The sequence below is a fragment of the Triturus cristatus genome, chromosome 1_1 (assembly GCF_964204655.1).
Source record: "Triturus cristatus chromosome 1_1, aTriCri1.1, whole genome shotgun sequence".
NCBI classification, from domain to species: domain Eukaryota; kingdom Metazoa; phylum Chordata; class Amphibia; order Caudata; family Salamandridae; genus Triturus; species Triturus cristatus.
The window spans coordinates 903618342-903632890 of record NC_140579.1 but is presented as its reverse complement, the minus strand read 5'-3'; positions in this window follow the sequence as shown (position 1 = coordinate 903632890).

Here is a 14549-nt window from a genome sequence, read left to right as displayed (position 1 = left end):
TGACCATTTACTCGGAGCTCCCCCCACCTACAACAATATGAGCTCCCCTCACCCGTAACAATATGACCATCTATTCGGAGCGACCCCCACCCAGCACAATATTACAGTCTACTCAGAGCTCCCCCCACCCGAACAATATGACCGTCTACTCGGAGCTACCCCACCCAGAACAATATGACCATCTACTCTGAGCTACCCCACCCAGAACAATATGACGTCTACTCGGAGCTACCCCACCCAGAAAAATATGACCATCTACTCGGAGCTACCCCCACCCAGAATAATATGACCGTCTACTCGGAGCTACCCCACCCAGAACAATATGACCGTCTACTCGGAGCTACCCCACCCAGAACAACATTACCATCTACTCGGAGCTACCCCATCCAGCACAATATTTCCATCTACTCGGAGCTACACCACCCAGCACAATATTACCATCTACTCAGAGCTACCCCACAAAGAACAATATTACCATCTTCTGGGAGCTACCCCTACCCAGAACAATATTACCATCTACTAGGAGCTACCCCACCCAGCACAATATTGCCATCTACTCGGAGCTACCCCACCCAGCACAATATTACCATCTACTCGGAGCTAACCCCACCCAGAACAATATGACCATCTACTTGGAGCTACCCCCACCCACCACGATATTACTGTCTACTCGGAGCTACCCCTCCCAGAACAATATGACCATCTACATGGAGCTACCCACACCCAGAACAAAATGACCATCTGCTCGGAGCTAACCCCACCCAGAACAATATTACCATCTACTTGGAGCTACCCCCATCCAGCACAATATTACCATCTGCTCGGAACTAAGCCCACCCAGAACAATATGATCATCTACTCGGAGATAACCCCACCCGGAACAATATAATCATCTACTCGGAGCTACCCCACCCAGAACAATATGACCATATACTCGGAGCTACCCCACCCAGAACAATATTACCATCTACTCGGAGCTACCCCCCCCCCAGAACAATATTACCATCTTCTTGGAGCTACCCCCATCCAGCACAATATTACCATCTACTCGGAGCTACCCCACAAAGAACAATATTACCATCTACTCGGAGCTACCCCCACCCAGAACAATATTACTATCTTCTCAGAGCTACCCCACCCAGCACAATATTACCATCTACTCGGAGCTACCCCCACCCAGAACAATATGACCATCTACTCGGAACTAAGCCCACCCAGAACAATATGATCATCTACTCGGAGATAACCCCACCCGGAACAATATAATCATCTACTCGGAGCTACTCCACCCAGAACAATATAACCATCTACTCGGAGCTACCCCCACACAGCACAATATTACCATCTTCTCGAAACAACCCCACCCAGCAAAATATTACCATCTACTCGGAGCTACCCCCACCCAGCACAATATTACCATTTACTCAGAGCTACCCCACCCAGCACAATATTACCATCTACTCAGAGCTAACCCCACCCAGAACAATATAACCATCTACTCGGAGATACCCCCACCCAGAACAATATGACCATCTACTCGGAGCTACCCGACCCAGAACAATATTACCATCTACTCAGAGCTACCCCACCCAGAACAATATTACCATCTATTGGAGCTACCCGCATCCAGCACAATATTACCATCTACTCTGAGCTACCCCACCCAGAACAATAATATCATCTACTCGGAGCTACCCCCACCGAGAACAATATTGCCATCTACTCGGATCTACCCCACCTAGCACAATATTACCATCTATTCGGAGCTACCCCTCCCAGACCAACATGACCATATTCTTGGAGCTAACCCCACTCAGAAGAATATGACCATCTACTCGGAGCTAACCCCACCCAGAACAATATGACCATCTACTCGGAGCTACTCTACCCAGAACAATATAACCATCTACTCGGAGCAACACCCACACAGCACAATATTACCATCTACTCGGAGCTACCTCACCCAGAACAATATGACCTTCTAATTGGAGCTACCCCCACGCAGCACAATATTACCATCTACTCGGAGCTACCCCCACCCAGAACAATATGACCATTTACTCGGAGCTCCCCCCACCGACAACAATATGAGCTCCCCTCACCCGTAACAATATGACCATCTATTCGGAGCGACCCCCACCCAGCACAATATTACAGTCTACTCAGAGATCCCCCCACCCGAACAATATGACCGTCTACTCGGAGCTACCCCACCCGGAACAATATGACCGTCTACTCGGAGTACCCCACCCAGAACAATATGACCATCTACTCTGAGCTACCCCACCCAGAACAATATGACCGTCTACTCGGAGCAACCCCACCCAGAAAAATATGACCATCTACTCGGAGCTACCCCCACCAAGAACAATATGACCGTCTACTCGGAGCTACCCCACCTAGAACAATATGACCGTCTACTCAGAGCTACCCCACCCAGAACAATATTACCATCTACTCGGAGCTACCCCAACCCAGAACAATATGACTATTTACTCAGAGCTCCCCCCACCCACAACAATATGAGCTCCCCTCACCCGTAACAATATGACCGTCTATTCGGAGCGACCCCCACCCAGCACAATATTACAGTCTACTCAGAGCTCCCCCCACCCGAACAATATGACTGTCTACTCGAAGCTACCCCACCCAGAACAATATGACCGTCTACTCGGAGCAACCCCACCCAGAACAATATGACCATCTACTCTGAGCTACCCCACCCAGAACAATATGACGGTCTACTCGGAGCTACCCCACCCAGAAAAATATGACCATCTACTCGGAGCTACCCCCACCCAGAACAATATGACCGTCTACTCGGAGCTACCCCACCCAGAACAATATGACCGTCTACTCGGAGCTACCCCACCCAGAACAGTATTATCATCTACTCGGAGCTACCCCACCCAGCACAATATTACCATCTATTTGGAGCTACACCACCCAGCACAATATTACCATCTACTCAGAGCTACCCCACAAAGAACAATATTACCATCTTCAGGGAGCTACCCCACCCAGCACAATATTACCATCTACTCGGAGCTAACCCCACCCAGAACAATATGACCATCTACTTGGAGCTACCCCCACCCACCACGATATTACTGTCTACTCGGAGCTACCCCTCCCAGAACAATATGACCATCTACATGGAGCTACCCACACCCAGAACAAAATGACCATCTGCTCGGAGCTAACCCCACCCAGAACAATATTACCATCTACTTGGAGCTACCCCCATCCAGCACAATATTACCATCTGCTCTGAGCTACCCCACTCAGAACAATATTACCATCTACTCAGAGCAACCCCCACCCAGAACAATATTACCATTTACTCGGATCTACCCCACCCAGCACAATATTACCATCTACTCGGAGCTACACCCACCCACCACAATATTACGTCTACTTGGAGATACCCCACCCAGAAAAATATGACCATCTAGTCGGAGCTAACCCCACCCAGAACAATATGACCATCTACTCGGAGCTACCCCACCCAGAACAATATGAGATCTACTCGGAGCTACCCCTTCCCAGCACAATATGACCATCTACTCGGAGCTACCCCACCCAGAATAATATGACAATCTGCTCAGAGCTACCCCCACCCAGCACAATATTACCTTCTACTCAGAGCTCCCCCCACCCAGAACAATATGAGCTCCCCCCACCCGGAACAATATGACCATCTATTTGGAGCTACCCCACTCAGAACAATATGGCCATCTACAAGGAGCTACCCCACACAGAGCAATATTACCGTCTACTCGGAGCAAACCCCACCCAGAACAATATTACCGTCTACTCAGAGCTACCCCAACCAGAACAATATTACCGTCTACTCAGATCTAACCCCACCCAGAACAATATTACCGTCTACTTGGAGCTACCCCCACCCAGCACAATATTACCATCTACTCAGAGTTACCCCACCCAGAACAATATTGCCGTCTACTCGGAGCTACCTCACCCAGAACAATATGATCGTCTACTCAGAGCTACCCCACCCAGAGCAATATGATCGTCTACTCGGAGCTCCCCCACCCAGAGCAATATGACCGTCTACTCGGAGCTACCGCACCCAGAACAATATGACCATCTACTCGGATCTACTCCCACCCAGCACTATATGTCCGTCTACTCAGAGCTACCCCACCCAGAACAATATGACCGTCTACTCGGAGCTACCCCACCCAGAACAATATTACCATCTACCCGGAGCTACCCCACCCAGAACAATATTACCATCTACTCGGAGCTACCCCCATCCAGCACAATATTACCATCTACTCGGAGCTACACCACCCAGCACAATATTACCATCTACTCGGAGCTACCCCACAAAGAACAATATTACCATCTACTCTGAGCTACCCCCACCCAGAACAATATTACCATCTTCTCAGAGCTACCCCACCCAGTACAATATTACCATCTACTCGGAGCTACCCCCCCCCCAGAACAATATTACCATCTACTCGGAGCTACCCCCATCCAGCACAATATTACCATCTACTCGGAGCTACCCCACAAATCACAATATTACCATCTACTTGGATCTACCCCCACCCAGAACAATATTACTATCTTCTCAGAGCTACCCCACCCAGCACAATATTACCATCTACTCGGAGCTACCCCCACCCAGAACAACATGACCATCTACTCGGAACTAAGCCCACCCAGAACAATATGATCATCTACTCGGAGATAACCCCACCCGGAACAATATAATCATCTACTCGGAGCTACCCCACCCAGAACAATATAACCATCTACTCGGAGCTAAGCCCACCCAGAACAATATGATCATCTACTCGGAGATAACCCCACCCGGAACAATATAATCATCTACTCGGAGCTACCCCACCCAGAACAATATGACCATATACTCGGAGCTACCCCACCCAGAACAATATTACCATCTACTCGGAGCTACCCCCCCCCCCAGAACAATATTACCATCTTCTTGGAGCTACCCCCATCCAGCACAATATTACCATCTACTCGGAGCTACCCCACAAAGAACAATATTACCATCTACTCGGAGCTACCCCCACCCAGAACAATATTACTATCTTCTCAGAGCTACCCCACCCAGCACAATATTACCATCTACTCGGAGCTACCCCCACCCAGAACAATATGACCATCTACTCGGAACTAAGCCCACCCAGAACAATATGATCATCTACTCGGAGATAACCCCACCCAGAACAATATAATCATCTACTCGGAGCTACTCCACCCAGAACAATATAACCATCTACTCGGAGCTACCCCCACACAGCACAATATTACCATCTTCTCGAAACAACCCCACCCAGCAAAATATTACCATCTACTCGGAGCTACCCCCACCCAGCACAATATTACCATTTACTCAGAGCTACCCCACCCAGCACAATATTACCATCTACTCAGAGCTAACCCCACCCAGAACAATATAACCATCTACTCGGAGATACCCCCACCCAGAACAATATGACCATCTACTCGGAGCTACCCGACCCAGAACAATATTACCATCTACTCAGAGCTACCCCACCCAGAACAATATTACCATCTATTGGAGCTACCCGCATCCAGCACAATATTACCATCTACTCTGAGCTACCCCACCCAGAACAATAATACCATCTACTCGGAGCTACCCCCACCGAGAACAATATTGCCATCTACTCGGATCTACCCCACCTAGCACAATATTACCATCTACTCGGAGCTACCCCTCCCAGACCAACATGACCATATTCTTGGAGCTAACCCCACTCAGAAGAATATGACCATCTACTCGGAGCTAACCCCACCCAGAACAATATGACCATCTACTCGGAGCTACTCTACCCAGAACAATATAACCATCTACTCGGAGCAACACCCACACAGCACAATATTACCATCTACTCGGAGCTACCTCACCCAGAACAATATGACCTTCTACTCGGAGCTACCCCCACGCAGCACAATATTACCATCTACTCGGAGCTACCCCCACCCAGAACAATATGACCATTTACTCGGAGCTCCCCCCACCGACAACAATATGAGCTCCCCTCACCCGTAACAATATGACCATCTATTCGGAGCGACCCCCACCCAGCACAATATTACAGTCTACTCAGAGATCCCCCCACCCGAACAATATGACCGTCTACTCGGAGCTACCCCACCCGGAACAATATGACCGTCTACTCGGAGCAACCCCACCCAGAACAATATGACCATCTACTCTGAGCTACCCCACCCAGAACAATATGACCGTCTACTCGGAGCAACCCCACCCAGAAAAATATGACCATCTACTCGGAGCTACCCCCACCAAGAACAATATGACCGTCTACTCGGAGCTACCCCACCTAGAACAATATGACCGTCTACTCAGAGCTACCCCACCCAGAACAATATTACCATCTACTCGGAGCTACCCCCACCCAGAACAATATGACTATTTACTCAGAGCTCCCCCCACCCACAACAATATGAGCTCCCCTCACCCGTAACAATATGACCGTCTATTCGGAGCGACCCCCACCCAGCACAATATTACAGTCTACTCAGAGCTCCCCCCACCCGAACAATATGACTGTCTACTCGAAGCTACCCCACCCAGAACAATATGACCGTCTACTCGGAGCAACCCCACCCAGAACAATATGACCATCTACTCTGAGCTACCCCACCCAGAACAATATGACGGTCTACTCGGAGCTACCCCACCCAGAAAAATATGACCATCTACTCGGAGCTACCCCCACCCAGAACAATATGACCGTCTACTCGGAGCTACCCCACCCAGAACAATATGACCGTCTACTCGGAGCTACCCCACCCAGAACAGTATTATCATCTACTCGGAGCTACCCCACCCAGCACAATATTACCATCTATTTGGAGCTACACCACCCAGCACAATATTACCATCTACTCAGAGCTACCCCACAAAGAACAATATTACCATCTTCAGGGAGCTACCCCACCCAGCACAATATTACCATCTACTCGGAGCTAACCCCACCCAGAACAATATGACCATCTACTTGGAGCTACCCCCACCCACCACGATATTACTGTCTACTCGGAGCTACCCCTCCCAGAACAATATGACCATCTACATGGAGCTACCCACACCCAGAACAAAATGACCATCTGCTCGGAGCTAACCCCACCCAGAACAATATTACCATCTACTTGGAGCTACCCCCATCCAGCACAATATTACCATCTGCTCTGAGCTACCCCACTCAGAACAATATTACCATCTACTCAGAGCAACCCCCACCCAGAACAATATTACCATTTACTCGGATCTACCCCACCCAGCACAATATTACCATCTACTCGGAGCTACACCCACCCACCACAATATTACCGTCTACTTGGAGATACCCCCCCAGAAAAATATGACCATCTAGTCGGAGCTAACCCCACCCAGAACAATATGACCATCTACTCGGAGCTACCCCACCCAGAACAATATGAGATCTACTCGGAGCTACCCCTTCCCAGCACAATATGACCATCTACTCGGAGCTACCCCACCCAGAACAATATGACAATCTGCTCAGAGCTACCCCCACCCAGCACAATATTACCTTCTACTCAGAGCTCCCCCCACCCAGAACAATATGAGCTCCCCCCACCCGGAACAATATGACCATCTATTTGGAGCTACCCCACTCAGAACAATATGGCCATCTACAAGGAGCTACCCCACACAGAGCAATATTACCGTCTACTCGGAGCAAACCCCACCCAGAACAATATTACCGTCTACTCAGAGCTACCCCAACCAGAACAATATTACCGTCTACTCAGATCTAACCCCACCCAGAACAATATTACCGTCTACTTGGAGCTACCCCCACCCAGCACAATATTACCATCTACTCAGAGTTACCCCACCCAGAACAATATTGCCGTCTACTCGGAGCTACCTCACCCAGAACAATATGATCGTCTACTCAGAGCTACCCCACCCAGAGCAATATGATCGTCTACTCGGAGCTCCCTCACCCAGAGCAATATGACCGTCTACTCGGAGCTACCGCACCCAGAACAATATGACCATCTACTCGGATCTACTCCCACCCAGCACTATATGTCCGTCTACTCAGAGCTACCCCACCCAGAACAATATGACCGTCTACTCGGAGCTACCCCACCCAGAACAATATTACCATCTACCCGGAGCTACCCCACCCAGAACAATATTACCATCTACTCGGAGCTACCCCCATCCAGCACAATATTACCATCTACTCGGAGCTACACCACCCAGCACAATATTACCATCTACTCGGAGCTACCCCACAAAGAACAATATTACCATCTACTCTGAGCTACCCCCACCCAGAACAATATTACCATCTTCTCAGAGCTACCCCACCCAGCACAATATTACCATCTACTCGGAGCTACCCCCCCCCAGAACAATATTTCCATCTACTCGGAGCTACCCCCATCCAGCACAATATTACCATCTACTCGGAGCTACCCCACAAATCACAATATTACCATCTACTCGGATCTACCCCCACCCAGAACAATATTACTATCTTCTCAGAGCTACCCCACCCAGCACAATATTACCATCTACTCGGAGCTACCCCCACCCAGAACAACATGACCATCTACTCGGAACTAAGCCCACCCAGAACAATATGATCATCTACTCGGAGATAACCCCACCCGGAACAATATAATCATCTACTCGGAGCTACCCCACCCAGAACAATATAACCATCTACTCGGAGCTACCCCCACACAGCACAATATTACCATCTTCTCGAAACAACCCCACCCAGCAAAATATTACCATCTACTCGGAGCTACCCCCACCCAGCACAATATTACCATTTACTCAGAGCTACCCCACCCAGCACAATATTACCATCTACTCAGAGCTAACCCCACCCAGAACAATATAACCATCTACTCGGAGATACCCCCACCCAGAACAATATGACCATCTACTCGGAGCTACCCGACCCAGAACAATATTACCATCTACTCAGAGCTACCCCACCCAGAACAATATTACCATCTACTTGGAGCTACCCGCATCCAGCACAATATTACCATCTACTTTGAGCTACCCCACCCAGAACAATAATACCATCTACTCGGAGCTACCCCCACCGAGAACAATATTGCCATCTACTCGGATCTACCCCACCTAGCACAATATTACCATCTACTCGGAGCTACCCCTCCCAGACCAACATGACCATATTCTTGGAGCTAACCCCACTCAGAAGAATATGACCATCTACTCGGAGCTAACCCCACCCAGAACAATATGACCATCTACTCAGAGCTACTCTACCCAGAACAATATAACCATCTACTCGGAGCAACACCCACACAGCACAATATTACCATCTACTCGGAGCTACCTCACCCAGAACAATATGACCTTCTACTCAGAGCTACCCCCACGCAGCACAATATTACCATCTACTCGGAGCTCCCCTCACCCGTAACAATATGACCATCTATTCGGAGCGACCCCCACCCAGCACAATATTACAGTCTACTCAGAGCTCCCCCCACCCGAACAATATGACCGTCTACTCGGAGCTACCCCACCCAGAACAATATGACCATCTACTCTGAGCTACCCCACCCAGAACAATATGACGTCTACTCGGAGCTACCCCACCCAGAAAAATATGACCATCTACTCGGAGCTACCCCTACCCAGAACAATATGACCGTCTACTCGGAGCTACCCCACCCAGAACAACATTACCATCTACTCGGAGCTACTCCATCCAGCACAATATTTCCATCTACTCGGAGCTACACCACCCAGCACAATATTACCATCTACTCAGAGCTACCCCACAAAGAACAATATTACCATCTTCTGGGAGCTACCCCTACCCAGAACAATATTACCATCTACTAGGAGCTACCCCACCCAGCACAATATTGCCATCTACTCGGAGCTACCCCACCCAGCACAATATTACCATCTACTCGGAGCTAACCCCACCCAGAACAATATGACCATCTACTTGGAGCTACCCCCACCCACCACGATATTACTGTCTACTCGGAGCTACCCCTCCCAGAACAATATGACCATCTACATGGAGCTACCCACACCCAGAACAAAATGACCATCTGCTCGGAGCTAACCCCACCCAGAACAATATTACCATCTACTTGGAGCTACCCCCATCCAGCACAATATTACCATCTGCTCGGAACTAAGCCCACCCAGAACAATATGATCATCTACTCGGAGATAACCCCACCCGGAACAATATAATCATCTACTCGGAGCTACCCCACCCAGAACAATATGACCATATACTCGGAGCTACCCCACCCAGAACAATATTACCATCTACTCGGAGCTACCCCCCCCCCCAGAACAATATTACCATCTTCTTGGAGCTACCCCCATCCAGCACAATATTACCATCTACTCGGAGCTACCCCACAAAGAACAATATTACCATCTACTCGGAGCTACCCCCACCCAGAACAATATTACTATCTTCTCAGAGCTACCCCACCCAGCACAATATTACCATCTACTCGGAGCTACCCCCACCCAGAACAATATGACCATCTACTCGGAACTAAGCCCACCCAGAACAATATGATCATCTACTCGGAGATAACCCCACCCGGAACAATATAATCATCTACTCGGAGCTACTCCACCCAGAACAATATAACCATCTACTCGGAGCTACCCCCACACAGCACAATATTACCATCTTCTCGAAACAACCCCACCCAGCAAAATATTACCATCTACTCGGAGCTACCCCCACCCAGCACAATATTACCATTTACTCAGAGCTACCCCACCCAGCACAATATTACCATCTACTCAGAGCTAACCCCACCCAGAACAATATAACCATCTACTCGGAGATACCCCCACCCAGAACAATATGACCATCTACTCGGAGCTACCCGACCCAGAACAATATTACCATCTACTCAGAGCTACCCCACCCAGAACAATATTACCATCTATTGGAGCTACCCGCATCCAGCACAATATTACCATCTACTCTGAGCTACCCCACCCAGAACAATAATATCATCTACTCGGAGCTACCCCCACCGAGAACAATATTGCCATCTACTCGGATCTACCCCACCTAGCACAATATTACCATCTATTCGGAGCTACCCCTCCCAGACCAACATGACCATATTCTTGGAGCTAACCCCACTCAGAAGAATATGACCATCTACTCGGAGCTAACCCCACCCAGAACAATATGACCATCTAATCGGAGCTACTCTACCCAGAACAATATAACCATCTACTCGGAGCAACACCCACACAGCACAATATTACCATCTACTCGGAGCTACCTCACCCAGAACAATATGACCTTCTAATCAGAGCTACCCCCACGCAGCACAATATTACCATCTACTCGGAGCTACCCCCACCCAGAACAATATGACCATTTACTCGGAGCTCCCCCCACCGACAACAATATGAGCTCCCCTCACCCGTAACAATATGACCATCTATTCGGAGCGACCCCCACCCAGCACAATATTACAGTCTACTCAGAGATCCCCCCACCCGAACAATATGACCGTCTACTCGGAGCTACCCCACCCGGAACAATATGACCGTCTACTCGGAGTACCCCACCCAGAACAATATGACCATCTACTCTGAGCTACCCCACCCAGAACAATATGACCGTCTACTCGGAGCAACCCCACCCAGAAAAATATGACCATCTACTCGGAGCTACCCCCACCAAGAACAATATGACCGTCTACTCGGAGCTACCCCACCTAGAACAATATGACCGTCTACTCAGAGCTACCCCACCCAGAACAATATTACCATCTACTCGGAGCTACCCCCACCCAGAACAATATGACTATTTACTCAGAGCTCCCCCCACCCACAACAATATGAGCTCCCCTCACCCGTAACAATATGACCGTCTATTCGGAGCGACCCCCACCCAGCACAATATTACAGTCTACTCAGAGCTCCCCCCACCCGAACAATATGACTGTCTACTCGAAGCTACCCCACCCAGAACAATATGACCGTCTACTCGGAGCAACCCCACCCAGAACAATATGACCATCTACTCTGAGCTACCCCACCCAGAACAATATGACGGTCTACTCGGAGCTACCCCACCCAGAAAAATATGACCATCTACTCGGAGCTACCCCCACCCAGAACAATATGACCGTCGACTCGGAGCTACCCCACCCAGAACAATATGACCGTCTACTCGGAGCTACCCCACCCAGAACAGTATTATCATCTACTCGGAGCTACCCCACCCAGCACAATATTACCATCTATTTGGAGCTACACCACCCAGCACAATATTACCATCTACTCAGAGCTACCCCACAAAGAACAATATTACCATCTTCAGGGAGCTACCCCACCCAGCACAATATTACCATCTACTCGGAGCTAACCCCACCCAGAACAATATGACCATCTACTTGGAGCTACCCCCACCCACCACGATATTACTGTCTACTCGGAGCTACCCCTCCCAGAACAATATGACCATCTACATGGAGCTACCCACACCCAGAACAAAATGACCATCTGCTCGGAGCTAACCCCACCCAGAACAATATTACCATCTACTTGGAGCTACCCCCATCCAGCACAATATTACCATCTGCTCTGAGCTACCCCACTCAGAACAATATTACCATCTACTCAGAGCAACCCCCACCCAGAACAATATTACCATTTACTCGGATCTACCCCACCCAGCACAATATTACCATCTACTCGGAGCTACACCCACCCACCACAATATTACCGTCTACTTGGAGATACCCCACCCAGAAATATATGACCATCTAGTCGGAGCTAACCCCACCCAGAACAATATGACCATCTACTCGGAGCTACCCCACCCAGAACAATATGAGATCTACTCGGAGCTACCCCTTCCCAGCACAATATGACCATCTACTCGGAGCTACCCCACCCAGAACAATATGACAATCTGCTCAGAGCTACCCCCACCCAGCACAATATTACCTTCTACTCAGAGCTCCCCCCACCCAGAACAATATGAGCTCCCCCCACCCGGAACAATATGACCATCTATTTGGAGCTACCCCGCTCAGAACAATATGGCCATCTACAAGGAGCTACCCCACACAGAGCAATATTACCGTCTACTCGGAGCAAACCCCACCCAGAACAATATTACCGTCTACTCAGAGCTACCCCAACCAGAACAATATTACCGTCTACTCAGATCTAACCCCACCCAGAACAATATTACCGTCTACTTGGAGCTACCCCCACCCAGCACAATATTACCATCTACTCAGAGTTACCCCACCCAGAACAATATTGCCGTCTACTCGGAGCTACCTCACCCAGAACAATATGATCGTCTACTCAGAGCTACCCCACCCAGAGCAATATGATCGTCTACTCGGAGCTCCCCCACCCAGAGCAATATGACCGTCTACTCGGAGCTACCGCACCCAGAACAATATGACAATCTACTCGGATCTACTCCCACCCAGCACTATATGTCCGTCTACTCAGAGCTACCCCACCCAGAACAATATGACCGTCTACTCGGAGCTACCCCACCCAGAACAATATTACCATCTACCCGGAGCTACCCCACCCAGAACAATATTACCATCTACTCGGAGCTACCCCCATCCAGCACAATATTACCATCTACTCGGAGCTACACCACCCAGCACAATATTACCATCTACTCGGAGCTACCCCACAAAGAACAATATTACCATCTACTCTGAGCTACCCCCACCCAGAACAATATTACCATCTTCTCAGAGCTACCCCACCCAGCACAATATTACCATCTACTCGGAGCTACCCCCCCCCAGAACAATATTACCATCTACTCGGAGCTACCCCCATCCAGCACAATATTACCATCTACTCGGAGCTACCCCACAAATCACAATATTACCATCTACTTGGATCTACCCCCACCCAGAACAATATTACTATCTTCTCAGAGCTACCCCACCCAGCACAATATTACCATCTACTCGGAGCTACCCCCACCCAGAACAACATGACCATCTACTCGGAACTAAGCCCACCCAGAACAATATGATCATCTACTCGGAGATAACCCCACCCGGAACAATATAATCATCTACTCGGAGCTACCCCACCCAGAACAATATAACCATCTACTCGGAGCTAAGCCCACCCAGAACAATATGATCATCTACTCGGAGATAACCCCACCCGGAACAATATAATCATCTACTCGGAGCTACCCCACCCAGAACAATATGACCATATACTCGGAGCTACCCCACCCAGAACAATATTACCATCTACTCGGAGCTACCCCCCCCAGAACAATATTACCATCTTCTTGGAGCTACCCCCATCCAGCACAATATTACCATCTACTCGGAGCTACCCCACAAAGAACAATATTACCATCTACTCGGAGCTACCCCCACCCAGAACAATATTACTATCTTCTCAGAGCTACCCCACCCAGCACAATATTACCATCTACTCGGAGCTACCCCCACCC